Source organism: Cherax quadricarinatus, chromosome 10 (assembly GCF_038502225.1).
Source record: "Cherax quadricarinatus isolate ZL_2023a chromosome 10, ASM3850222v1, whole genome shotgun sequence".
NCBI classification, from domain to species: Eukaryota; Metazoa; Arthropoda; class Malacostraca; order Decapoda; family Parastacidae; genus Cherax; species Cherax quadricarinatus.
Genome location: NC_091301.1, coordinates 4,935,765 through 4,960,398, shown reverse-complemented (window position 1 = coordinate 4,960,398; position 24,634 = coordinate 4,935,765). Strand labels below are relative to the sequence as shown.

At 46.3% G+C, this 24,634-nt stretch overlaps 1 protein-coding gene across 14 annotated transcripts in view; it reads left to right on the top strand.

Moving 5' to 3' along the window:
• pins (G-protein-signaling modulator pins) overlaps positions 1-24,634 on the top strand; it is a 579,486-nt gene that overhangs the window by 324,592 nt on the left and 230,260 nt on the right. For 7 of the 14 annotated variants that reach the window (XM_070083542.1, XM_070083548.1, XM_070083555.1 and 4 more), the window contains exon 2: positions 17,190-17,244. The exons of the other annotated variants lie outside the window; for them this stretch is intronic. The gene's annotated coding sequence lies outside the window, so the exon portion shown is untranslated. The remainder of the gene's footprint in view (positions 1-17,189; positions 17,245-24,634) is intronic. 14 annotated transcript variants of the gene reach the window in all.

Genomic DNA, 24,634 nt, shown 5'->3' with positions numbered 1-24,634 from the left:
GTCCCTGTTTGCAGATGACGTGAAGTTGATGAGAAGAATTCATATGATCGAAGACCAGGCAGAACTACAAAGGGATCTGGACAGGCTGCAGACCTGGTCCAGCAATTGGCTCGTGGAGTTCAACCCCACCAAGTGCAAAGTCATGAAGATTGGGGAAGGGCAAAGAAGACCGCAGACGGAGTGCAGTCTAGGGGGCCAGAGACTACAACCCTCGCTCAAGGAAAAAGATCTTGGGGTGAGTATAACACCAGGCACATCTCCTGAAGCGCACATCAACCAAATAACTGCTGCAGCATATGGGCGCCTAGCAAACCTCAGAACAGCATTCCGACATCTTAATAAGGAATCGTTCAGGACCCTGTACACCGTGTACGTTAGGCCCATATTGGAGTATGCGGCACCAGTTTGGAACCCACACCTAGCCAAGCACGTAAAGAAACTTGAGAAGGTGCAAAGGTTTGCAACAAGACTAGTCCCAGAGCTAAGAGGTATGTCCTACGAGGAGAGGTTAAGGGAAATCAACCTGACGACACTGGAGGACAGGAGAGATATGGGGGACATGATAGCGACATACAAAGTATTGAGAGGAATTGACAAGGTGGACAAAGACAGGATGTTCCAGAGATTGGATACAGCAACAAGGGGACACAGTTGGAAGTTGAAGACACAGATGAATCACAGGGATGTTAGGAAGTATTTCTTCAGCCACAGAGTAGTCAGGAAGTGGAATAGTTTGGGAAGCGATGTAGTGGAGGCAGGATCCATACATAGCTTTAAGCAGAGGTATGATAAAGCTCACGGTTCAGGGAGAGTGACCTAGTAGCGACCAGTGAAGAGGCGGGACCAGGAGCTTGGACTCGACCCCTGCAACCTCAATTAGGTGAGTACACACACACACACACACACACACACACACACACAATGACATGTCCTACGAAGAAAGTTTAAGGGAAATCGGTCTGACGACACTGGAGGACAGGAGGGTTAGGGGAGACATGATAACATACAAAATCCTGCATGGAATAGACAAGGTGGACAGAGACAGGATGTTCCAGAGAGGGGATACAGAAACAAGGGGTCACAATTGGAAGTTGAAGACCCAGATGAGCCAAAGGGATGTTAGGAAGTATTTCTTCAGTCATAGAGAGTCAGGAAGTGGAATAGCCTAGCAAGTGGAGGCAGGAACCATACATAGCTTTAAGATGAGGTATGATAAAGCTCATGGAGCAGGGAGAGAGAGGACCTACTAGTAGCACTCAGTGAAGAGGCGGGGCCAGGAGCTGAGTCTCGACCCCTGCAACCACAATTAGGTGAGACACACCAGTGAAGCATCACAAAGTCAACATGACTTAGGTATCGGAGGTTGCACCTCGCGCTGTTGTTTTCTTTGATAATAGTTATTTATTCTGCGGCAGCAACAGCGGCATCTTCTGCGGTGGCAGTGGCAGCAGTGGCATTTTCTGCGGTGGCAGTGGCAGCAGTGGCATTTTCTGCGGTGGCAGTGGCAGCAGTGGCATTTTCTGCAGCGAAAGCGGCAGCAGATACAAGTTATCTCCCCTTCCCTTAACCATTATATTACCCTAACACATCCACCTGACTAACACATCCACCTGACTAACACATCCACCTGACTAACACATCGACTTGACTAACACATCCACCTGACTAACACATCGACTTGACTAACACATCCACCTGACTAACACATCCACCTGACTAACACATCCACCTGACTAACACATCCACCTGACTAACACATCCACCTGACTAACACATCGACTTGACTAACACATCCACCTGACTAACACATCAACCTGACTAACACATCCACCTGACTAACACATCCACCTGACTAACACATCGACTTGACTAACACATCCACCTGACTAACACATCGACTTGACTAACACATCCACCTGACTAACACATCCACTTGACTAACACATCCACCTGACTAACACATCCACCTGACTAACACATCCACCTGACTAACACATCCACCTGACTAACACATCGACTTGACTAACACATCCACCTGACTAACACATCCACCTGACTAACACATCCACCTGACTAACACATCCACCTGACTAACACATCCACCTGACTAACACATCCACCTGACTAACACATCGACCTGACTATCACATCGACCTGACTAACACATCGACCTGACTAACACATCGACCTGACTATCACATCGACCTGACTAACACATCGACTTGACTAACACATCGACTTGACTAACACATCGACCTGACTAACACATCGACCTGACTAACACATCGACCTGACTAATACATCGACTTGACAAACACATCGACTTGACTAACACATCCACCTGACTAACACATCCACCTGACTAACACATCCACCTGACTGACACATCCACCTGACTGACACATCCACGTACCAAACATGTGAGCTACCTAGACTTCGCTGGCAGGATTCTTGCCTGTTAGACATACCTTTGACATAGCTATGACCGATTTCGAGGGTTTATTGCTTGCAGTGTGATCTGAGGCCAGGCTTCCTAGTTGCCTGCCTGATCATCCATGCTGTTGCTGCTGCATAAGCAGTAAACCTCCGTACACTTCCTAACTCTAACATGTGTCTTGCCCTGAAACACACTGTGAACGCAGATCAGTAACTACAGACGTGAGAGCACAAGTGATCTGAGTAGTACTGTATCTTGGTCATGACTTCTCTTGTTTTGAAAGTTCTCATTTTCCACCCTAACATTTTCACTGTTTTTGCTGCATTTGCTTTATTGTGTTCTCTAAACAACAGGTTCTCTGGTACTCCTCGTGTTTCTCCGTTTTTTTTGTGTTCTTTTTTTTATTATTTTTCGTTCATTATTTATCTAAGCAATCTGAATTTTCACCATCGAGGCTCATGTTATTCCCCATTGTCCAGTGCAAGACTTTGTTGATATATGTTTGTAAGTTTTCTGTCTTCTACTGAAGTGACTTTCATGCTTATTTTGGCCATGACTCGCAAAACACTGTATGAAGCCATGGCTTTTATTTTTATAATGCTTCAAGGATGAAAAAAAAAAAAGTAGAGGTCCAGGTCCGTTCGTGCCTGGCGATATTATTATTTATTTATTTTTTGTATCTGCCAAAGCTGGATTTTTTTATTACTACTCATTGTGATCTGTGTGTTGTGTATTGTTATATATACTTTTAGACCGTATTTTTGGGGCTCTCACTATATGGTCTTATTTGTCAAATGCATTCTCAAAATCCTTGTAGACAACTGCATTTCGGTTATCCTTCCAAAGCTAATATGTGTACTAAATGCAACCTCTCTCTCTCTCTCTCTCTCTCTCTCTCTCTCTCTCTCTCTCTCTCTCTCTCTCTCTCTCTCTCTCTCTCTCTCTCTCTCTCTCTCTCTTTCCAGAATGCTGAAAAGCCATATTGACTTTAGTTATGTTGGTCATGCTTTTCCAAACATAAGTCTGCGTCACAGAACCCTTTTGATTGTTTTTGTGAAGCAAGTGTTACTGGTGTGTGATTTTTTACTATCGATCTACTGCCTCTTTTGTGGAGTAGCGCTACGTCTGCACTTTTGAAGGCCTCTTGGATTCCACATGAATGTAAGCGCCTTCTTTAAATAATACTGAGTACTCTTGCTAGTGGCATTGTGTCTTATTCTTTTTATAAATATTACACTCCGGGAATAAGTGGCAGGTGCTGTGTGCGTGGGCAAGGTATAAACAATTCAGTTTCTGTACGGTCTTTGCCATCTGTAGGGTCGACCGAGTTAATAATTGAAGACTATCTGGGTCTTCAACTCTCGTAATATTAATTGGACTGTTTAACATTGAAACTGTTCATTCGAAATTCCTGCTTGTTTGTGTGTCATCATGGGTGTGTGATCCTGTTTGTGTGTCATCATGGGTGTGTGATCCTGTTTGTGTGTCATCATGGGTGTGTGATCCTGTTTGTGTGTCATCATGGGTGTGTGATCCTGTTTGTGTGTCATCATGGGTGTGTGATCCCTCGTTGAGCAGAGCCGATACTTGGCTTCATAACTTGCACTTACCTTAAGTGAAAAAAGAAAATCTTGGATTTTTTTTCGATTTCCTGAATGCCTCTTTTGTTTCTTCTGACATAAATTGCTTTAGTATTTCTGTGTATCAGCAATTTCAACTAGAAAGCCTGGCAAGGGCGGAAGGACCCTCAACTCAGGCCACAGGTAAATCACGGTGTACATATTTTTTCCTTTTAATATTTGCTGGTTTTTGAACAGTTCACTAACCATTTTTCTTCTCTAAAGTCTTCACGTTTTCTTTCAGTGTTTCATCTGAGCGGGATATATTTTAGCTCGACCTTGTTACTACGCTTTTACATTCATCTTTCCCGTGTATTGCTTTGAGTGTTGAGAATAGTGTCCCGGGGAATATTTGATAGTTCCCGAGTTACTATGACCAAGGTAATCCTGTGTGCTCAACTACACCCAACTACACCTCCCTACACCATGAATTTACGCTTCTTTACACTTTGCTTATTACTAACGTTTATTCCTATTACTAACGTTTATTCCTATTACTAACGTTTATTCCTATTACTAACGTTTATTCCTATTACAAAACTTTTGATTATTACTAAACGTTTTTTCCTATTACAAAACTTTTATGCCTATTACTAAACGTTTAAGCTCGTCCTTCAAACGTTTACTCTTGTAGTTTAAACGTTTTTGTTCGCATTTCAAACGCTGATTGGCTTTGTTAAAGCATTATTCCTTTAACTTAAAACTTGGCTTATTATAAAATGCTTTTAGGTGGCCTTGAAGCTGGTAATTTCTTTGAGTGCTGTAAGACAAGTTGGTAAATGTGTGTGTGTGTGTGTGTGTGTGTGTGTGTGTGTGTGTGTGTGTGTGTGTGTGTGTGTGCGTGTGTGTGTGTGTGCGCAAAAATTTGCAACACCATTAGTCCCGGAACCGAGGGATATGTCTTATGAGGAGAGGTTAAGGGAACTCAACCTGATGACACTAGAGGATAGGAGGGATAGAGGGGACATGATAACAACGTATAAAATACTAAGAGGCATTGACAACGTGGAAAAGGATCGAATGTTTCAGAGATGGGATACAGAAACACGGGGACACAATTGGAAACTGAGAACCCAGATGAGTCATAGGGATGTTAGGAAGTATTTCTTTAGTCTTAGAGTTGTCAGGAACTGGAATAATCTGGAGTGAAGTAGTGGAAGCAAGTTCCATAAATAGCTTTAAGAAGAGGTATGACAAATATCATGGAGCAGGGAGAGAGTGAATTAGTATCGACGAGTGAAGAGGCGGGGCTAGGAGCTATGACTCGACCTCTGCAACCACATATAGGTGAGTACACACACACACACACACACACACACACACACACACACACACACACACACACACACACACACACACACACACACAGTCTTCTTTCCTCTCCTACTATCTCCTGATGTTAGTACAGCTTCTTTGAGCTTTCGTTTCTGCACTCTCCCTTTTCAAGCCACCCAGTACTTCCCTCCCTGCCCTCTCCTTCCCTGCCGTCCCTCGCCTTCCCTGCCTTCCCTCACCTTCCCTCCCTGCCCTCTCCTTCCCTGCCTTCCCTCGCCTTCCCTGCCTTCCCTGCCTTCCCTCACCTTCCCTCCCTGCCCTCGCCTTCCCTGCCTTCCCTCGCCTTCCCTGCATTCCCTCCCTGCCCTCACCTTCCCTGCCTTCCCTCGCCTTCCCTGCCTTCCCTGCCTTCCCTCACCTTCCCTCCCTGCCCTCACCTTCTCTTCCTGCCCTCACCTTCCCTCCCTGCCCTCACCTTCCCTGCCTTCCCTCGCCTTCCCTGCCTTCCCTCACCTTCCCTCCCTGCCCTCACCTTCTCTCCCTGCCCTCACCTTCCCTCCCTGCCCTCACCTTCCCTCCCTGCCCCCGACTTCCCTCCCTGCCCTCACCTTCCCTCCCTGCCCTCACCTTCCCTCCCTGCCCTCACCTTCCCTCCCTGCCCTCATGTGCCCTCCCTGCCCTCACCTTCCCTCCCTCTCACCTTCCCTCCCTGCCCTCACCTGCCCTCCCTGCCCTCACCTTCCCTCCCTGCCCTCACCTTCCCTCCCTGTCCTCACCTTCCCTTCCTGCCCTAGCCTTCCCTCCCTGCCCTCACCTGCGCTCCCTGCCCTCACCTTCCCTCCCTGCCCTCATCTTCCCTCCCTGCCCTCACCTTCCCTCCCTGCCCTCACCTGCGCTCCCTACCCTCACCTTCTCTCCCTGCCCTCACCTTCCCTCCCTGCCCTCACCTGCCCTCCCTGCCCTCACCTGCCCTCCCTGCCCTCACCTTCCCTCCCTGCCCTCACCTGCCCTCCCTGCCCTCACCTTCCCTCCCAGCCCACAACTTCCCTCCCTGCCCTCACCTTCCTTCCCTGCCCTCACCTGCCCTCCCTGTCCTCACCTTCCCTCCCTGCCCTCACCTTCCCTCCCTGCCCTCACCTTCCATCCCTCCTTGCCTTCACCTTCCCTCCCTGCCCTCACCTGCCCTCCCTGCCCTCACCTTCCCTCCCTGCCCTCACTTCCTTCCCTCCTTGCCTTCACCTTCCCACCCTGCCCTTACCTTCCCTCCCTGCCCTCACCTTCCCTCCCAGCCCTCACATTCCCTCCCTGCCCTCACCTTCCCTCCCTGCCCTCACCTTCCTTCCCTCCTTGCCTTCACCTTCCCTCCCTGCCCTCACCTGCCCTCCCTGCCCTCACCTTCCCTCCCTGCCCTCACCTGCCCTCACCTTCCATCCCTGCCCTCACCTTCCCTCCCTGCCTTCACCTTCGCTCTGCCCACACCTTCCCTCCCTGCCCTCACCTGCCCTCCCTGCCCTCACCTTCCCTCCCTGCCCTCACCTTCCCTCCCTGTCCTCACCTTCCCTTCCTGCCCTAGCCTTCCCTCCCTGCCCTCACCTGCGCTCCCTGCCCTCACCTTCCCTCCCTGCCCTCACCTTCCCTCCCTGCCCTCACCTTCCCTCCCTGCCCTCACCTGCGCTCCCTGCCCTCACCTTCCCTCCCTGCCCTCACCTTCCCTCCCTGTCCTCACCTGCCCTCCCTGCCCTCACCTGCCCTCCCTGCCCTCACCTTCCCTCCCTGCCCTCACCTTCCCTCCCTGCCCTCACCTTCCTTCCCTGCCCTCACCTGCCCTCCCTTTCCTCACCTTCCCTCCCTGCCCTCACCTTCCCTCCCTGCTCTTACCTTCCCTCCCTGCCCTCACCTTCCCTCCCTGTCCTCACCTTCCCTCCCTGCCCTCACCTGCCCTCACCTGCCCTCCCTGCCCTCACCTGCCCTCCCTGCCCTCACCTTCCCTCCCTGCCCTCACCTGCCCTCACCTTCCCTCCCTGTCCTCACCTTCCCTCCCTGCCCTCACCTGCCCTCTCTGCCCTCACCTGCCCTCCCTGCCCTCACCTTCCTTCCCTGCCCTCACCTTCCCTCCCTGCCCTCACCTTCCTTCCCTGCCCTCACCTTCCCTCCCTGCCCTCACCTGCCCTCCCTTCCCTCACCTTCCCTCCCCCTCACCTTCCCTCCCTGTCCTCACCTTCCCTCCCCGCCCTCACCTTCCCTCCCTGGCCTCACCTTCCCTCCCTGCCCTCCTTTCCCTCACCTTCCTTCCCTGCCCTCACCTTCCCTCCCTGCCCTCACCTTTCCTCCCTGCCCTCACCTGCCCTCCCTGCCCTCGCGTGCCCTCCCTGCCCTCTCCTTCCCTCCCTGCCCTCACTTTCCCTCCCTGCCCTCACCTGCCCTCTCCTGCCCTCCCTGTCCTCACCTTCCCTCCCTGCCCTCACCTGCCCTCCCTGCCCTCACCTGCCCTCCTTTCCCTCACCTGCCCTCCCTGCCCTCACCTTCCCTCCCTGCCCTCTCACATACAGTATTGATCGCACCAAGACTAAGACGTGCCACTGGCACAAGTTCGAAAATTTAAAAAATGTTCAAAAGAATGTGATTTTGCGGCGCGTGGAGGCCGAGGGGGGGGGAGGGGGAGGGGGAGGGGGAGGGGGATGGTAACGGAGTTAGAAAGGGGTTAAGTAAGACGGGAGGGAGAGGAATTTTGAAGAAGGGATGAAATTGGTTGAAGGGGGGAGGAAGGGGTAGGTGAACGGGAACTTGATATTAAAGGGAAGTATGAGAATAACACTAAGAGGGCGAGGAAGAACAGGGATAGATAACTGTAGGGAGAGATACTTCATACATCACTATAACTGTAGGGAGAGATACTTCATACATCACTATAATTGTAGGGAGAGACACTCAAGCATCACCACATCAATAACTGACTCTAGGGAGAGACACTCAAGCATCACCACATCAATAACTGACTCTAGGGAGAGACACTCAAGCATCACCACATCAATAACTGACTCTAGGGAGAGACACTCAAGCATCACCACATCAATAACTGACTCTAGGGAGAGACACTCAAGCATCACCACATCAATAACTGACTCTAGGGAGAGACACTCAAGCATCACCACATCAACAACTGACTCTAGGGAGAGACACTCCAGCATCACCACATCAACAACTGACTCTAGGGAGAAACACTCAAGGATCACCACATCAACAACTGACTCTAGGGAGAGACACTCAAGCATCACCTCATCAACAACTGACTCTAGGGAGAGACACTCAAGCACCACCACATCAACAACTGACTCTAGGGAGAGACACTCCAGCATCACCACATCAACAACTGACTCTAGGGAGAGACACTCAAGCATCACCACATCAACAACTGACTCTAGGGAGAGACACTCAAGCATCACCTCATCAACAACTGACTCTAGGGAGAGACACTCAAGCACCACCACATCAACAACTGACTCTAGGGAGAGACACTCAAGCATCACCACATCAACAACTGACTCTAGGGAGAGACACTCCAGCATCACCACATCAACAACTGACTCTAGGGAGAGACACTCAAGCATCACCACATCAACAACTGACTCTAGGGAGAGACACTCCAGCATCACCACATCAACAACTGACTCTAGGGAGAGTCACTCCAGCATCACATCAACAACTGACTCTAGGGAGAAACACTCCAGCATCACCACATCAACAACTGACTCTAGGGAGAGACACTCCAGCATCACCACATCAACAACTGACTCTAGGGAGAGTCACTCCAGCATCACATCAACAACTGACTCTAGGGAGAGACACTCCAGCATCACCACATCAACAACTGACTCTAGGGAGAGACACTCCAGCATCACCACATCAACAACTGACTCTAGGGAGAGTCACTCCAGCATCACATCAACAACTGACTCTAGGGAGAGACACTCCAGCATCACCACATCAACAACTGACTCTAGGGAGAGTCACTCCAGCATCACATCAACAACTGACTCTAGGGAGAGACACTCCAGCATCACCTCATCAACAACTGACTCTAGGGAGAGTCACTCCAGCATCACATCAACAACTGACTCTAGGGAGAGACACTCCAGCATCACCACATCAACAACTGTCTCGAGCAACAACAAGTGTAGAAGACATTAAAAAAGCTACATTAATTTTTTTCCTTGTGTTCGTATTCGTGGCAGTTGATCAGTTCGCTAATTTCCTGTGATGTTAACGTAAGATGTTAACGTAAGATGTTAACGTAAGATGTTAACGTAAGATGTTAACGTAAGATGTTAACGTAAGATGTTAACGTAAGATGTTAACGTAAGATGTTAACGTAAGATGGTAACGTAAGATGTTAACGTAAGATGTTAACGTAAGATGTTAACGTAAGATGTTAACGTAAGATGTTAACGTAAGATGGTAACGTAAGATGTTAACGTAAGATGTTAACGTAAGATGGTAACGTAATATGTTAACGTAAGATGTTAACGTAAGATGTTAACGTAAGATGTTAACGTAAGATGTTAACGTAAGATGTTAACGTAAGATGTTAACGTAAGATGTTAACGTAAGATGTTAACGTAAGATGTTAACGTAAGATGTTAACGTAAGATGTTAACGTAAGATGGTAACGTAAGATGTTAACGTAAGATGTTAACGTAAGATGTTAACGTAAGATGTTAACGTAAGATGTTAACGTAAGATGGTAACGTAAGATGTTAACGTAAGATGTTAACGTAAGATGTTAACGTAAGATGTTAACGTAAGATGTTAACGTAAGATGTTAACGTAAGATGTTAACGTAAGATGTTAACGTAAGATGTTAACGTAAGATGTTAACGTAAGATGGTAACGTAAGATGGTGTCTACACAAACTTTACTTCAAGTTTTTTTCAATTTCTTTTTATATTTTGTATGTCCCGTACAATATTTTTTAGTAGTACAGTATTTCTGTAGTTTAAATTGAAAATAAAGGTTTGATGTATATTTTAAGTTTCTAACAAATATAAGCCAAAGTTACTGTGAAAAGATTAAAATCAGGGGCTGTCACAGTGAAAAATTAGGGGCTGTCACAGTGAAAAATTAGGGGCTGTCACAGTGAAAAATTAGGGGCTGTCACAGTGAAAAATTAGGGGCTGTCACAGTGAAAAATTAGGGGCTGTCACAGTGAAAAATTAGGGGCTGTCACAGTGAAAAATTAGGGGCTGTCACAGTGAAAAATTAGGGGCTGTCACAGTGAAAAATTAGGGGCTGTCACAGTGAAAAATCAGAGACTGTCACAGTGAAAAATCAGAGACTGACACAGTGAAAAATCAGGGGCTGTCACAGTGAAAAATTAGGGGCTGTCACAGTGAAAAATTAGGGGCTGTCACAGTGAAAAATTAGGGGCTGTCACAGTGAAAAATTAGGGGCTGTCACAGTGAAAAATTAGGGGCTGTCACAGTGAAAAATCAGAGACTGTCACAGTGAAAAATCAGAGACTGACACAGTGAAAAATCAGGGGCTGTCACAGTGAAAAATCAGAGACTGTCACAGTGAAAAATCAGAGACTGTCACAGTGAAAAATCAGAGACTGTCACAGTGAAAAATCAGAGACTGTCACAGTGAAAAATCAGAGACTGTCACAGTGAAAAATCAGAGACTGTCACAGTGAAAAATCAGAGACTGTCACAGTGAAAAATCAGGGGCTGTCACAGTGAAAAATCAGAGACTGTCACAGTGAAAAATCATGGGCTGTAACAGTGAAAAATCAGAGACTATCACAGTGAAAAATCAGAGACTGTCACAGTGAAAAATCAGAGACTGTCACAGTGAAAAATCAGGGGCTGTAACAGTGAAAAATCAGAGACTATCACAGTGAAAAATCAGGGGCTGTCACAGTGAAAAATCAGAGACTGTCACAATAAAAAATCAGGGGCTGTCACAGTGAAAAATCAGAGACTGTCACAGTGAAAAAATCAGGGGCTGTCACAGTGAAAAATCAGGGACTGTCACAGTGAAAAATCAGAGACTGTCACAGTGAAAAATCAGGGGCTGTAACAGTGAAAAATCAGAGACTATCACAGTGAAAAATCAGGGGCTGTCACAGTGAAAAATTAGGGGCTGTCACAGTGAAAAATTAGGGGCTGTCACAGTGAAAAATTAGGGGCTGTCACAGTGAAAAATCAGAGGCTGACACAGTGAAAAATCAGGGGCTGTCACAGTGAAAAATCAGAGACTGTCACAGTAAAAAATCAGAGACTGTCACAGTGAAAAATCAGAGACTGTCACAGTGAAAAATCAGAGACTGTCACAGTGAAAAATCAGGGACTGTAACAGTGAAAAATCAGGGGCTGTCACAGTGAAAAATCAGGGGCTGTCACAGTGAAAAATCAGAGACTATCACAGTGAAAAATCAGGGGCTGTCACAGTGAAAAATCAGAGACTGTCACAGTGAAAAATCAGGGGCTGTAACAGTGAAAAATCGGAGACTATCGCAGTGAAAAATCAGGGGCTGTCACAGTGAAAAATCAGAGACTGTCACAATGAAAAATCAGGGGCTGTCACAGTGAAAAATCAGGGGCTGTCACAGTGAAAAATCAGAGACTGTCACAGTGAAAAATCAGAGACTGTCACAATGAAAAATCAGGGGCTGTCACAGTGAAAAATCAGGGGCTGTGGTAGTGAAAAATCAGGGGCTGTGACAGTGAAAAATCAGAAACTGTCACAATGAAAAATCAGGGGCAGTCACAGTGAGAAATCAGGGGCTGTCACAGTGAAAAATCAGAGACTGTCACAATGAAAAATCAGGGGCTGTCACAGTGATAAATCAGGGGCTGTCACAGTGAAAAATCAGAGACTGTCACAATGAAAAATCAGGAGCTGTCACAGTGAAAAATCAGGGGCTGTGACAGTGAAAAACCAGGGGCTGTGACAGTGAAAATTCAGGAGCTGTCACAGTGAAAATTCAGAGACTGTCACAGTGAAAAATCAGGGGCTGTCACAGTGAAAAATCAAAGACTGTCACAGTGAAAAATCAGGGGCTGTCACAGTTAAAAATCATGGGCTGTCACAGTGAAAACTCAGGGGTTGTCACAGTCAAAAATCAGGAGCTGTCACAGGGAAAACTCAGGGGCTGTCACAGTGAAAAATCAGGGGCTGTGACAGTGAAAATTCAGGAGCTGTCACAGTGAAAATTCAGAGACTGTCACAGTGAAAAATCAGGGGCTGTCACAGTTAAAAATCAGGGGCTGTCACAGTGAAAAGTCAGGGGCTGTCACAGTCAAAAATCAGGGGCTGTCACAGTGAAAACTCAGGGGCTGTCACAGTGAAAAATCAAGGGCTGTCACAGTGAAAACTCAGGGGCTGTCACAGTGAAAACTCAGGGGCCGTCACAGTGAAAAATCAGGGGCTGTCACAGTGAAAACTCAGGGGCTGTCACAGTGAAAACTCAGGGGCTGTGACAGTGAAAAATCAGGGGCTGTGACAGTGAAAAATCAGGGGCTGTGACAGTGAAAATTCAGGAGCTGTCACAGTGAAAATTCAGAGACTGTCACAGTGAAAAATCAGGGGCTGTCACAGTGAAAAATCAAAGACTGTCACAGTGAAAAATCAGGGGCTGTCACAGTTAAAAATCAGGGGCTGTCACAGTGAAAACTCAGGGGCTGTCACAGTCAAAAATCAGGGGCTGTCACAGTGAAAACTCAGGGGCTGTCACAGTCAAAAATCAGGGGCTGTCACAGTGAAAACTCAGGGGCTGTCACAGTGAAAACTCAGGGGCCGTCACAGTGAAAAATCAGGGGCTGTCACAGTGAAAACTCAGGGGCTGTCACAGTGAAAACTCAGGGGCTGTCACAGTGAAAAATCAGGGGCTGTCACAGTGAAAACTCAGGGGCTGTCACAGTGAAAAATCAGGGGCTGTCACAGTGAAAAATAAGGGGCTGTCACAGTGAAAAATCAGAGACTGTCACAATGAAAAATCAGGAGCTGTCACAGTGAAAAATCAGGGGCTGTGACAGTGAAAAATCAGGGGCTGTCACAGTGAAAAATCAGGGGCTGTCACAGTGAAAAATCAGGAGCTGTCACAGTGAAAATTCAGAGACTGTCACAGTGAAAAATCAGGGGCTGTCACAGTTAAAAATCAGGGGCTGTCACAGTGAAAACTCAGGGGCTGTCACAGTCAAAAATCAGGAGCTGTCACAGTGAAAACTCAGGGGCTGTCACAGTGAAAAATCAGGGGCTGTGACAGTGAAAATTCAGGAGCTGTCACAGTGAAAATTCAGAGACTGTCACAGTGAAAAATCAGGGGCTGTCACAGTGAAAAATCAAAGACTGTCACAGTGAAAAATCAGGGGCTGTCACAGTTAAAAATCAGGGGCTGTCACAGTGAAAAGTCAGGGGCTGTCACAGTCAAAAATCAGGGGCTGTCACAGTGAAAACTCAGGGGCTGTCACAGTGAAAAATCAGGGGCTGTCACAGTGAAAACTCAGGGGCTGTCACAGTGAAAACTCAGGGGCCGTCACAGTGAAAAATCAGGGGCTGTCACAGTGAAAACTTAGGGGCTGTCACAGTGAAAACTCAGGGGCTGTGACAGTGAAAAATCAGGGGCTGTCACAGTGAAAAATCAGGGGCTGTGACAGTGAAAATTCAGGAGCTGTCACAGTGAAAATTCAGAGACTGTCACAGTGAAAAATCAGGGGCTGTCACAGTGAAAAATCAAAGACTGTCACAGTGAAAAATCAGGGGCTGTCACAGTTAAAAATCAGGGGCTGTCACAGTGAAAACTCAGGGGCTGTCACAGTCAAAAATCAGGGGCTGTCACAGTGAAAACTCAGGGGCTGTCACAGTCAAAAATCAGGGGCTGTCACAGTGAAAACTCAGGGGCTGTCACAGTGAAAACTCAGGGGCCGTCACAGTGAAAAATCAGGGGCTGTCACAGTGAAAACTCAGGGGCTGTCACAGTGAAAACTCAGGGGCTGTCACAGTGAAAAATCAGGGGCTGTCACAGTGAAAACTCAGGGGCTGTCACAGTGAAAAATCAGGGGCTGTCACAGTGAAAACTCAGGGGCTGTCACAGTGAAAAATCAGGGGCTGTCACAGTGAAAACTCAGGGGCTGTCACAGTGAAAAATCAGGGGCTGTCACAGTGAAAACTCAGGCTGTCACAGTGAAAAGTTCTGCTCCTTAATGCGCAGTACTCGCCCCAATTATTTAAGTCTCATATCTGACACACAAACATAAATTATAACACTATCATATTCAGACGAGAATGACATCCACTGAGGACACATCTGTTCTCTAAGATAATAATAATAATTAATAATAATAATAATAAAATAATAATAATAATAATAATAATAATAATAATAATTTGTACAAGTACAAGGTATACAGTCCTAGCTGACATTAATCACATACTACTGTATAGAAAGCCACTTGTTATGCGGAGTATTTCGGGCAAATGGTCAGTTTTGCTCCCAGGATACGACCTATACCAGTCGGCTGTCAGCAGGTACCGATTGATTGCTAGGTGAGCAGGGACAGCAGGTGTCTTAAGGAAATACTACCTAATGTATCCACTCGTACCGAGGATCGAACCACGGTGCTCAGTGTGATCATTGATGAGAAATTTCAGTTACTGCGCTGTGGAAAAATTGAGGAAATAAAAATAGTCATGGAGAATAAAACAAACTCAGACTACTCAATAGAGTGAACAATTAATGTGAGAGACTTAGGAGTGATGCCAGCAGATCTTACATCCAAGGATCATAAGTGTCAGTATCACAACCGCAAGGAAAATGATAAGCTGGATAACTAGAACCTTGAAAACACGAGACGCCAAGTCAGATATTCTTTTTAAGTCTCTTGTTCTCTCTAGACTGGAATAATTCTGTACACCAACAACTTCTTTTATGGCAAGCAAAATTGCAGATATTGGAAATATGCAGAGAACCTTCACTGTTTGTATAGATTCAGTCAGTTACCTGAATTATTATTAATAAAGTCCCTCGAACTGGACTTGGAACTCAGGCGAGAAAGATATATTATAATTTATACAAGGAAAAATTTTGGAAGGACTTACATCAAATTTACTGAAGTCACTTGGTACGCAGTCAAGAATGTCGACAGATGATGTAAAATACTGAGTGAAAAGCAAGACTTTAATGCTCACAATGACAGACAGACAATTCAATAAGTGTACAGGGACCAAGACTTTCCAACGCCCTCCCTTGTTAGGTGTGCGGTCTCTGGAAAGTGTACAATCATGAGGGAAGGGAGGGGGAGGGAGGGCGTTATTGAAGCGTACACATGCCACATTTATTTCTCTCATTCTACTTACCATACCACTGAGGTATCCTACCTTCCCCCCCCCCCCCTCCCAGAGCTCTGATTGTTGTGTCTTCGTCATCTTCTAGCTCTTCCTCCTCCTCCTTCCCCCCTCCCCTTCCTTCTCCTAATCCTTCTCCTCTTCTTTCTTTCTTTTTTCTTCTTGTTTCTTCTTCTTCTTTATCATCATCTGCTTCTTCTTCTTCTTCTTCTTCTTCTTCTTCTTCTTCTTCTTCTTCTTCTTCTTCTTCTTCTTCTTCTTCTTCTTCTTCTTCTTATTATTATTATTATTATTATTATTATTATTATTATTATTATTATATTGATGAAGATATAAATTAGGCTCAAGTTGTTGTTTTTACTCTCAAGTATTTACTTAAAGCGACTGAGCATTAAGTACTGAGTTGTTTGTGTGATAGTAAAGAGTTTGCTAGTAATGGTGTGTTTCACAAAGGGTTCAGTGGACAGCTTTGTGTGTAATATTTTATACTTTATTCTGTACACACAAGCCGTGAGTTATTTCCGCTGAGCTGCTCTTCTTATCAAGTGTTTTCCCGCGAGTTTATCGGTCAACTGGCACACCACCAGCCTGGGGACTCTCTACTTTGCTCTGCTACTCACCACTCCGTATAGATTGTGTTCTGTTTCTTTATTACATTTATAATAAAGAAACTTACAGTGTATCAACATTGTCAGGACTAAATTCACGTAGCCATCATCCCGACCATTATTGCAGTATACTCAGATCGTCCTGGAGTCTCTTCCCGTCGTCGCCGGGTGTCATCTTCCTCATTAGCATCAAACATACACTGTGGTACATACCATTTATTTTTCCTCTTGCAGATCATTTATATAAGGAGGAACAGAGGTTCGAACACTGATCCCTGGGGAACACCGCTCCTCTCCCATACCCATTCTGACTCCTCTCTTCTCGTTTAAATTTATTCACTAGTTATTTCCGTAACCACCAGAGTACCCATCCTGCTGTTCATGCCTGCTTTTTCCAGTTTATGTAGCAGTCTCTTGTGTCATTATGTGTCAAATGATTTTTTGAAAGTCGATGAAGACAGTGTATCCAACGTAGTCTTTTCCGCTTTATTTCTGCCATTCTGTCATAAAAACTTACAACATTCCTAGGACAAGATTTGCTATCTCAAAACCCATTCTGGTTTTCTCTTTTGTACTTGTTCTTTCAAGGTTCAACTATTCTCATAGTTTCTACATTTCTGTTATAATAGCAGACATGCTAACCAGAAGAAACTGTTCTACTTTGGACTGCCTGATGCTAGCACCAACTGCTGATTGATCAGCCTATCACCCAGTAGGCCTAGCTTGGGAGCGGGCCGCGGGCGTCATGACTCTTGGAATTGACAAGAAAATGATAAGAAGATGGGTAGCGAGCAGTTTGGTGTTGAAGAAGTTTGTTTTACATAATGTGTGTTGCATGAAAAACGAACACCATTATTTATGTTGCCATTGGTATCCACATAGACTAGAGCAACACATGTTGTATTGCAGGTGAGGGAGAACAAGCAGAAGAGTGACCCTCGGCACCTGAACTGTGTGTGTGACGGTGAGTACTGCTTACACTACCTTATTATTCCACTCTAAACTCTTTCTTCTTTAACTTTAAGATGACGGTCCTGTGCATGATACATGAACGCCAGTTTCATGATTTATTGTACGATCATTGTAGTGGTTTGTATGATTTGACGTGCTGTAGGAGTGTGAGCAAGGTCACTATTATGAAGGATTTCATGGAAACCGGCTTGCCGAACTTGAGTCATGGAGTTTACCTGGAGAGGGTTTTGGGGCTCAACGCCCCCGCGGCCCGGTCTGAGACCAGGCCTCATGGTGGATCAGACTCTGATCAACCAGGCTGTTACTGCTGGCCGCACGCAAGCTGACGGAAGATACACTGCCTCCACTCTGAAACATGGGTCAGGATGTTGCAGCTTGCAGGTTCATCTGAACTTGGATGACTGACAAGAATGAAAGATGGTGAAAGATACTATTTGCACGCGCACGCACACACACACACACACACACACACACACACACACACACAGACATGAAGCATTAAACTACAGACCAGTGTCACTGACATGTATAGTATGCAAAATCATGGAGAAGATTATCAGGAGAAGAGTGGTGGAACACCTAGAAAGGAATGATCTCATCAACAGCAGCCAGCATGGTTTCAGGGACGGGAAATCCTGTGTCACAAACCTACTGGAGTTCTATGACATGGTGACAGCAGTAAGACAAGAGAGAGAGGGGTGGGTGGATTGCATTTTCTTGGACTGCAAGAAGGCGTTTGACACAGTTCCACACAAGAGATTGGTGCAAAAACTGGAGGACCAAGCAGGGATAACAGGGAAGGCACTACAATGGATCAGGGAATACTTGTCAGGAAGACAGCAGCGAGTCATGGTACGTGGCGAGGTGTCAGAGTGGGCACCTGTGACCAGCGGGGTCCCGCAGGGGTCAGTCCTAGGACCAGTGCTGTTTCTGGTATTTGTGAACGACATGACGGAAGGAATAGACTCTGAGGTGTCCCTGTTTGCAGATGACGTGAAGTTGATGAGAAGAATACACTCGATCGAAGACCAGGCAGAACTACAAAGGGATCTGGACAGGCTGCAGAACTGGTCCAGCAATTGGCTCCTGGAGTTCAATCCCACCAAGTGCAAAGTCATGAAGATTGGGGAAGGGCAAAGAAGGCCGCAGACGGAGTACAGTCTAGGGGGTCAGAGACTACAAACCTCACTCAAGGAAAAAGATCTTGGGGTGAGTATAACACCAGGCACATCTCCTGAAGCGCACATCAACCAAATAACTGCTGCAGCATATGGGCGCCTAGCAAACCTCAGAACAGCATTCCGACATCTTAATAAGGAATCGTTCAGGACCCTGTACACCGTATACGTTAGGCCCATATTGGAGTATGCGGCACCAGTTTGGAACCCACACCTAGCCAAGCACGTAAAGAAACTAGAGAAAGTGCAAAGGTTTGCAACAAGACTAGTCCCAGAGCTAAGAGGTATGTCCTACGAGGAGAGGTTAAGGGAAATCAACCTGACGACACTGGAGGACAGGAGAGATAGGGGGGACATGATAACGACATACAAAATACTGAGAGGAATTGACAAGGTGGACAAAAACAGGATGTTCCAGAGATTGGACACAGTAACAAGGGGACACAGTTGGAAGCTAAAGACACAGATGAATCACAGGGATGTTAGGAAGTATTTCTTCAGCCACAGAGTAGTCAGTAAGTGGAATAGTTTGGGAAGCGATGTAGTGGAGGCAGGATCCATACATAGCTTTAAGCAGAGGTACGATAAAGCTCACGGCTCAGGGAGAGTGACCTAGTAGCGATCAGTGAAGAGGCGGGGCCAGGAGCTCGGACTCGACCCCCGCAACCTCAACTAGGTGAGTACAACTAGGTGAGTACACACACACACACACACACACACACACACACACACACACACACACACACACACACACACACACAAACACACACACACACACACGAATGTGAAATAGTGAACTTCCAAGCGCTTTCGTGATTTCTTGCATTATCAAGCCCTTGATGCGAGAAATAATAAAAGGTATTTGGAAGTTCACCATTTTTTTCGCAGTTATTGTTTTGCACATTGTGGTATACATTTATCTCAAGCCAGAGGAGATTCAAACCTACGAAATTTGGGACAAAGTACGCAGTACTATATGCACCATGCGCCACTAGACAATACTGTGGCACCCAGCCAAGCTAGGTGTTGTTCCAGAGTAGTTGGCACACGGCTAGTGATTAGTTTCTTTCATGTCTTCCACAAACGCCGACCAGCGAAAGATATTAGAATGTTTAGACTTCGCAGAACAAGCGAAGGCCGGAAGAGATTCCAACAACGAAAATACAGTGTTTGTGTATATTTCGCATGCTCTCGCGAATTCCTTGCATGTAATATATATATATATATATATATATATATATATATATATATATATATATATATATATATATATATATATATATAATGTAATATATATACAAATAGTTAGTGTACAAAGTTGATGACACCAAACGATTTTTTTGTGGTGACATCGTTATCAGAGAAAGAAGTTGGTACACTACACCATCAATGTCATCTGTTAATCTCTTAATAGTTCTGGGGATCATCGCCCCCTCATGGCCCAGCCTCAGACAGATATCAAAGAGGATATGTATATCACACGAACACACTTCTCTGTCGCCCAGCTCTTTGAGTTGTCTCTTTAGAAATGCGTGAGGGATCGATAAGGACATTAAAGAAATCCACAAATAAACTTCATTTCCCCGTTGTCAGCAACATGGAAATGCAACACTATGGTTCACACACTTGCTTGAGGGTACAGGGAACAACACTGTGGTTCACACACTTGCTTGAGGGTACAGGGAACAACACTGTGGTTCACACACTTGCTTGAGGGTACAGGGAACAACACTGTGGTTCACACACTTGCTTGAGGGTACAGGGAACAACACTGTGGTTCACACACTTGCTTGAGGGTACAGGGAACAACACTGTGGTTCACACACTTGCTTGAGGGTACAGGGAACAACACTGTGGTTCACACACTTGCTTGAGGGTACAGGGAACAACACTGTGGTTCACACACTTGCTTGAGGGTACAGGGAACAACACTGTGGTTCACACACTTGTTTGAGGGTACAGGGAACAACACTGTGGTTCACACACTTGCTTGAGGGTACAGGGAACAACACTGTGGTTCACACACTTGCTTGAGGGTACAGGGAACAACACTGTGGTTCACACACTTGCTTGAGGGTACAGGGAACAACACTGTGGTTCACACACTTGCTTGAGGGTACAGGGAACAACACTGTGGTTCACACACTTGCTTGAGGGTACAGGGAACAACACTGTGGTTCACACACTTGCTTGAGGGTACAGGGAACAACACTGTGGTTCACACACTTGCTTGAGGGTACAGGGAACAACACTGTGGTTCACACACTTGCTTGAGGGTACAGGGAACAACACTGTGGTTCACACACTTGCTTGAGGGTACAGGGAACAACACTGTGGTTCACACACTTGCTTGAGGGTACAGGGAACAACACTGTGGTTCACACACTTGCTTGAGGGTACAGGGAACAACACTGTGGTTCACACACTTGCTTGAGGGTACAGGGAACAACACTGTGGTTCACACACTTGCTTGAGGGTACAGGGAACAACACTGTGGTTCACACACTTGCTTGAGGGTACAGGGAACAACACTGTGGTTCACATACTTGCTTGAGGGTACAGGGAACAACACTGTGGTTCACACACTTGCTTGAGGGTACAGGGAACAACACTGTGGTTCACACACTTGCTTGAGGGTACAGGGAACAACACTGTGGTTCACACACTTGCTTGAGGGTACAGGGAACAACACTGTGGTTCACACACTTGCTTGAGGGTACAGGGAACAACACTGTGGTTCACACACTTGCTTGAGGGTACAGGGAACAACACTGTGGTTCACACACTTGCTTGAGGGTACAGGGAACAACACTGTGGTTCACATACTTGCTTGAGGGTACAGGGAACAACACTGTGGTTCACACACTTGCTTGAGGGTACAGGGAACAACACTGTGGTTCACACACTTGCTTGAGGGTACAGGGAACAACACTGTGGTTCACACACTTGCTTGAGGGTACAGGGAACAACACTGTGGTTCACACACTTGCTTGAGGGTACAGGGAACAACACTGTGGTTCACACACTTGCTTGAGGGTACAGGGAACAACACTGTGGTTCACATACTTGCTTGAGGGTACAGGGAACAACACTGTGGTTCACACACTTGCTTGAGGGTACAGGGAACAACACTGTGGTTCACATACTTGCTTGAGGGTACAGGGAACAACACTGTGGTTCACACACTTGCTTGAGGGTACAGGGAACAACACTGTGGTTCACATACTTGCTTGAGGGTACAGGGAACAACACTGTGGTTCACATACTTGCTTGAGGGTACAGGGAACAACACTGTGGTTCACACACTTGCTTGAGGGTACAGGGAACAACACTGTGGTTCACACACTTGCTTGAGGGTACAGGGAACAACACTGTGGTTCACACACTTGCTTGAGGGTACAGGGAACAACACTGTGGTTCACACACTTGCTTGAGGGTACAGGGAACAACACTGTGGTTCACACACTTGCTTGAGGGTACAGGGAACAACACTGTGGTTCACACACTTGCTTGAGGGTACAGGGAACAACACTGTGGTTCACACACTTGCTTGAGGGTACAGGGAACAACACTGTGGTTCACACACTTGCTTGAGGGTACAGGGAACAACACTGTGGTTCACACACTTGCTTGAGGGTACAGGGAACAACACTGTGGTTCACACACTTGCTTGAGGGTACAGGGAACAACACTGTGGTTCACACACTTGCTTGAGGGTACAGGGAACAACACTGTGGTTCACACACTTGCTTGAGGGTACAGGGAACAACACTGTGGTTCACACACTTGCTTGAGGGTACAGGGAACAACACTGTGGTTCACACACTTGCTTGAGGGTACAGGGAACAACACTGTGGTTCACACATTTGTTTGAGGGTACAGGGAACAACACTTTGGTTCACACACTTGCTTGAGGGTACAGGGAACAACACTGTGGTTCACACACTTGCTTGAGGGTACAGGGAACAACACTGTGGTTCACACACTTGCTTGAGGGTACAGGGAACAACACTGTGGTTCACACACTCTTGCTTGAAGGTACATGGAACAACACTGTGGTTCACACACTTGCTTGAAGGTACAGGGAACAACACTGTGGTTCACACACTTGCTTGAGGGTACAGGGAACAACACTGGTTCACACACTCTTGCTTGAGGGTACAGGGAACAACACTGTGGTTCACACACTTGCTTGAGGGTACAGGGAACAACACTGTGGTTCACATACTTGCTTGAGGGTACAGGGAACAACACTGTGGTTCACACACTTGCTTGAGGGTACAGGGAACAACACTGTGGTTCACACACTTGCTTGAGGGTACAGGGAACAACACTGTGGTTCACACACTTGCTTGAGGGTACAGGGAACAACACTGTGGTTCACACACTTGCTTGAGGGTACAGGGAACAACACTGTGGTTCACACACTTGCTTGAGGGTACAGGGAACAACACTGTGGTTCACACACTTGCTTGAGGGTACAGGGAACAACACTGTGGTTCACACACTTGCTTGAGGGTACAGGGAACAACACTGTGGTTCACGCACTTGCATGAGGGTACAGGGAACAACACTGTGGTTCACGCACTTTCTTGAGGGTACAGGGAACAACACTGTGGTTCACACACTTGCTTGAGGGTACAGGGAACAACACTGTGGTTCACACATTTGTTTGAGGGTACAGGGAACAACACTGTGGTTCACACACTTGCTTGAGGGTACAGGGAACAACACTGTGGTTCACGCACTTGCTTGAGGGTACAGGGAACAACACTGTGGTTCACGCACTTTCTTGAGGGTACAGGGAACAACACTGTGGTTCACACACTTGCTTGAGGGTACAGGGAACAACACTGTGGTTCACACATTTGTTTGAGGGTACAGGGAACAACACTGTGGTTCACACACTTGCTTGAGGGTACAGGGAACAACACTGTGGTTCACACATTTGTTTGAGGGTACAGGGAACAACACTGTGGTTCACACACTTGCTTGAAGGTACAGGGAACAACACTACCAACAATACCACCAGTCCGATGACATTCTTCTTTGCAAATATACAGGGTCTAAAGCCAGCAACAAACAACAAAATACCTTTCATCCGTGGACTGCTTGCAGAGGCAAAGGCAATGTTCGCGGCTTTCACTGAGACCCACATAAAGGATCACTTGGACAACGAAATATGGATCCCAGGTTACAACCTATACGGATGTGACAGAGTGAACAGGCAAGGGGGGGGTTGTCCTGTACATCGCAGAGTCACTTGTTTGCACAGAACTGCTGAATGCCTCAAATGATGTAGTGGAAGTTTTAGCAGTAAAGGTCGAGAACCAAAACCTAGTCATTGTGGTAGTCTACAAGCCTCCATATGCAACATCCCAGCAATTCCAGGAACAGCTGTTAAAAATTGACCACTGTCTGGAAAATCTTCCAGCTCCTGCACCCAACATCTTGCTCCTGGGGGATTTCAACTTAAGGCACCTAAAATGGAGGAATATAGCAAATAATATTGTTGCAGTAATAACACCAGGAGGCAGCTCTGATAAAAACTCACACACGAGCTTTTAAATCTCTGCACAAAATTCAATTTAAATCAGCAAATAATAGAGCCTACTAGACTGGAGAATACACTAGACCTCATCTTCACTAACAATGATGATCTGATAAGAAATGTCACCATATCAAAAACAATATACTCAGATCACAACATAATTGAGGTTCAGACATGTATGCGTGGAGCCCCAGACCGACATAATGAGATTAGTCACGAGGGAGCATTCACCAAATTCAACTTCAATAACAAAAACATAAAGTGGAACCAAGTAAACCAAGTCCTAACCGATATATGCTGGGAAGATATACTAAGCAACACAGACCCCAAATTATGCCTAGAACAGATTAACTTGGTGGCACTCGATGTATGCACAAGGCTTATTCCTCTAAGAAAAAGGAGGAGTAGATGTAAAATAGAAAGAGACAGGCGCTCCCTTTACAGGCGACGGAAAAGAATAACAGAGCGGCTAAAAGAGGTCAATATATCTGAAATGCGTAGGGAGACACTGGTCAGAGAAATAGCAAGCATCGAACTTAAGCTAAAGGAATCTTATAGGAGTCAGGAATCGCGGGAAGAACTAAAAGCCATAAATGAAATCGAAAGAAACCCAAAGTATTTCTTCTCCTATGCCTAATCAAAGTCGAGAACAA